This window comes from Callorhinus ursinus, unplaced genomic scaffold (genome assembly GCF_003265705.2).
Source record: "Callorhinus ursinus isolate GAN/ISIS: 27379988/994484 unplaced genomic scaffold, GSC_fseal_2.0 scaffold11, whole genome shotgun sequence".
Classification (NCBI taxonomy): Eukaryota; Metazoa; Chordata; class Mammalia; order Carnivora; family Otariidae; genus Callorhinus; species Callorhinus ursinus.
The window spans coordinates 41,031,871-41,036,833 of NW_027397073.1; the positions used below are offsets into that span (position 1 = coordinate 41,031,871).

At 36.1% G+C, this 4,963-nt stretch overlaps 1 pseudogene; it reads right to left on the reverse strand.

The window, feature by feature from the left end:
* Positions 1-4,435: 4,435 nt before the first annotated feature.
* Positions 4,436-4,497, reverse strand: LOC112835374 (U6 spliceosomal RNA; annotated as a pseudogene).
* Between the last annotated feature and the right edge of the window lie 466 nt (positions 4,498-4,963).

Sequence of the window (4,963 nt, forward strand, 5' to 3'; positions counted from 1 at the left end):
TAGTAACAAGTATCACAGAAAATAAATCGTATCTTAAAATATGAATTATTAAGAAATTGGTGGGGCACCTGGGTGGCTCAGTGAAGCACCTGACTCTTGATTTCGGCTCAGGTCATGATCTCACAGTTGTGGGAGGGAACCCCCCGGGGTCAGCTCCGTGCTCAGTGGGAGTCTGCCTGGGATTCTCTCTCTCCTCTCCCTCTGCTCCTCCCCCTGCTCATATGTGCGCTTTCTCTCTGTCTCTCTCTCTCAAATAAATAGCTTAAGTTCAATATATTTTACTTGTGACACAGACCAATGCCAAACCAAATGTGGCTTTCAAGGTGGCAGCAGTATCACTCTTTCCCAGCCACCAGCCAGTGGGGAAGGGACATCCAGGAGAGGGGGCTCCACTATTAAGGAGATGATTCAGAATTGCAGACACTATCTCCTCTTCATGCCATTGACTCAGACTTAGCCACATGACCACACTGAGCGGGAATTTGACCTTGTAACCAGCTAAATCTCAGGGGCATCTCCAACTCAAAGAAAGAAGCAAATTTGACACAAAATCTCACCCTCTGTCAAGACAAATATTCAGTTTCCATAATTTAAAAAGACCTTAGAGAACTAGAAGAAAAATAGGGGGAAAAAAAGACAGTACTACAAAAAGCTTTATAGATATGGGATAGATCCCATGGGACTATGTCAGTGCAGGACTGAAAAAAACCAAAATACCTCTAACAAACAAATAATTTTAATGTATAATTTTCAAATAATAGTAAGTGAATATAAAACATTGTTTAAATCACCTTTAAATCAATTTATTTCATGCATCTCTGCTAATTTAATAGAATTTGTTTCTTCCATTGTTAAAAAAAAACTCTCAAATGTCTTTCTTATATATTTGCAATCGGTTTTGTTGCCTTCTAGTAACTATATACTGCATATAGACACTCGTTTTAATTGAAATATGTGGTTGGAAATGCTCTAATAATAAATTTAGTTCTTTTCAAGGAGTGAGTGATGTAAGTTTTAATTGTGTTTAAAACTTACCATAATTAGATATATTAAATCTTGCTTTGGCTTCAAAATCATTTTTAATTAATTCTTCCTGAATTATTGGCTAACATGTTTCACATCCATTTCAAATGGATTAATCATCCCTTCTAGTATTGCATGTTCATACAGATTTTTAAATTTAAGTATTATGTCTTTTTAAATAGAACACAAATGAGAGCAGTATAGTTCCATTTTCATGTGCTTGATCTTATCCTTAGTCAACTGCTGCAAAGATAGAAACTGAAAGTTCTTGGCAAGCAAGAATTTTTAAAATAGTGTATGATTGTTTCTAAATTTACTAATACCCTTTTTACTGCATAAGAAGGACCTCATTTATCTTTTCAGGTACATATTAGAAATATGTCACATCATTTCATAATATTTTAACTTCGGTATTCAATTTTTATTTGATTAAAACAATCCTGCAACAGAATCAATTAGCAAGCAAAATCCTTTTAGGATAATTTTAGGATCAATTGTTCATTTCTTTATTATCTTTTCACAGTTTATGAAATTTATCACTCAATGGATTACATTAATTATATGAATATCGCTGATAGCAATGTTCTTCAGTTTGTAAAGCCTTTAACTGAAATTCTTCATGACTAAGTGTGATTGATGAATAGTGAAACAAATGCTAAAATCTTTTATTCAGTTTTTAAAATGAGACTCTAAACCCACCTTCCCAATTCACCACACCTGCTGCTCTGTTTCATAGGCAAGGATATGAGAGAGAGGAGATTTTTTCATGCAAACTAATATATAAAGTTATTAAAATTTGTCATTTTCTTTATACTTATTTTACTGTGTCAGTTCAGGTTCTCCCAGAACCAAACACCAAAGTAGGATTAGACATCCAAAAATTTCCTGGGGGAAATGCCTGTGAAGGACAAATGGGAGGACATAAAAGAAGGCAGGGAGTATCTTTAGAATGCAGTAGGGGTCTGACACCTGTGAAGGGAGAGGGGGAAGAAGGACTGAGCAAAGAAACTTGAACTAAGCGGGTGTGAAATTCTCAAGCTAAGGTCGCCCCTCAGAAGAGCCCAGTGTCCTGTTGGAATGGATTTCTGCTGGTACCCACGTTACACTGTGCTTGGCAACGGGGACAGCTGCTGGAAGAACAGGCTCAGTGTGAACACAATGGTAAATCCTGAGGAGAGATGGATCCAGCAGAGTCTGTCGGTGAACGATGCCCCCTGCAGCAGATCTGAGCAGCACATTTCCCTGGCTGCCACATTAGGAATTCTGAAAATCACATTTCCTCTACGACTTTTTAATTAGTGATAAACCATACATCTCTAAGCAGCAGGATTTTATTTTTATGCAGGGTGCTTTCATTCACTTCTAAAGAAAAGATGCTTATCCATTGTTCATTACATAAATGGATTTTTTTTTAACTTTCACTATCTCATTGATTTTTCTTCAATCAGGTTCACTGCTTAATTCAATAGAAGAAAGTAATTTGATTTAGATTTTTCTCCTTGAACTAATGACCTGCTGCAGCTGATAAGTTTATTTTTTCTCTAGTGTTTTTCAGCTTTTGATGTTTTGCTATCATTTTGCTATTCTTTAGGAAATGAGTGTTTTATCATTTTGATTAGACTATTTATAAGCATGCTAGGGACAGTATTATAGTTCTCAGACATTACTTTAAACACTGGAAGTATAATTTTGTCAAATACAATGGTATGTTTCTTTGTAAAATGTACACTTGATCTTAACCATCCCATAGTTTAATTAGAAAAAGAAAAAACTGTCAGCAGAGAAAAAAGTGTTAGCAGAGTAAGTAATTGGTAACTGTGGACTTGTGGACAAAGCTGTAAAACCCAACTTTAAATATTCATTTGAATATTGTCAACATTTTTCCTTTATTTGACATTTTGAAATGAGGACTAACTAAACACCCACACTCATACATACGTGTGTGTGTGTTTTTAATTACCTCATGTATGTAAATGTATTTATCACCATGAATACAATGGCCACAAGTCCACATTGATATGTTTATATGGTGAATTAAACACCACCATTGGGGCTCCTGGGTGGCTTAGTTGATTAAATGTCTGACTCTTTCTGCTCAGGTCATGATCTCAGGGACCTGAGATCAAGCCCCACATGGGGCTCTGCCCTGGGTCATAGAGCCTGCGTAAGATTCTCTCTTTCCTTCTCCCTCTGCCCCTCATCCACCATTCACTCACTGCTCTCTCTCTCTCTCTCTCTGTCTCAAACAAAAACAAAAGCAAAACCCCAAAACAAATATCACCATTGGTATGTAATTTTTTTAAATTGCTAATCAACTCTTGGTAATGTTTTAAATAGAACAGTGTTAAAGTTTTCCCTAACTTACCAGTTATATGATTAAAAAATTTAGTGCCTTTTAAAACCATGCAAAAGTAAGTTTAGAAAGTCACAAATAATTTTTTTTTTACCCATAAAGATCCTGTAAGATATTTAAAAGTCAGTGGGACAAGGAGTAGGTGCTCATTGTGTGAAAAATTATCCCATACATTGCAAACTACTATTCATGGCTCCTTCAACCAATTTCAGCAATTCCCCTCAGACTGTGATCCTTAAAAGGATCCTCACCTATGTATAAAATGCCCCAGAAAATGCCTTCTGAGGCAAGATTCCTGTGTGTTAGTAGATATGCCCTGAAGCATGGCCTCAGAATTTCCTCCCCCACTTTACTCTGGACTACTCAACTGCTTTTCTAAAATAATGATGAATAATTATTTTGAATGTCTCTATTTGAAGGGCCATCAATATATTGTCCCATCAGAATACAGAACATTTTTTTGGTTCTGGTTTGTTCTCTATATTGCCTGAAAGAAAAAAAAAAAAAAAAGAGTGAAGGGAATTGCTCTGTGTATACCCAGGACCTCAGAATTTGAAGTTCAGGAAGGACATTAATAGAGTTGATCCTGTGAAGAAGAAACAGCAGTTTTTGCTACCCTGAATTCTTGTGGTTTATAGCATAAAGGTCTTGCAGCTTCAGCAAGCTTTTCAGGTCTTCCCTGTAGGACTCTGCTGCCAACAATGGGCCTGACTCCTGGATTTCTTATGTTTTACAATCTTGCCTGACCAGGAGTAGATGATTATTTCCCTTGTTATAATTTTCAAGCTTTATTGCTAAAGACAAAATACAGCCAAGTACACATAGAATCATGAAAAGAATAGAATTAAGAAACCAGAGGAAATAAAGATTTTTTTGTTTGTTTGCTATTTTTCCCAGAGATCAGATCCCAGTTTATTTCCTCTCACTGAATGGAAAACACGAATTTTCTTAGCTATAGCTTGATCTTGTTGCAAGGCCTTGACAATCCATTTGGTATGGTTCTAGGAAGCCTCACCCCCACAGCAACCCCAATTTAACACACTGTTGATCAATCCTCTTGGGCCATGCTAATCTTCTCTGTATCATTCCAATTTTAGTATATGTGCTATGGAAGTCAGCATGACCAGTCCTCTTGGGGATAATTTACTTCAGATCTCTTCTTCAGGTTGTTTTGCTGTTAAAGTCTCTACTCTGTCTATCAAATATTAATCTCCCTGTCATTGAAAGAGACACTCTTTTTCAGGTTATCGGTTTAAATATGATGCTGACAAATATCATTAGGTCTACAGACACGACAAATCACTAAATTTTCTGTGGACATGGATGCAAATATTAATTTTTTTCCTGAATTTATAGTGGTTAGAGCAAAAATTTCAATAGACACATCTGGGTTAGAATCCTGTCTGAGTAACCTGAAGCCTGTCTGTGTCCTCTTTATGCCTTCAGTTGCCTTGCTGGTAAAATGAAGAAAATAAGTGTCATGTCATGAGCTTGTTTAGATGATCAAATGAGATGATATTTAAAGCAATAACTTAGTCTTTGGCCTATAGTACGAGTTCAATAGTATTAACTACAACAAAAGTATTA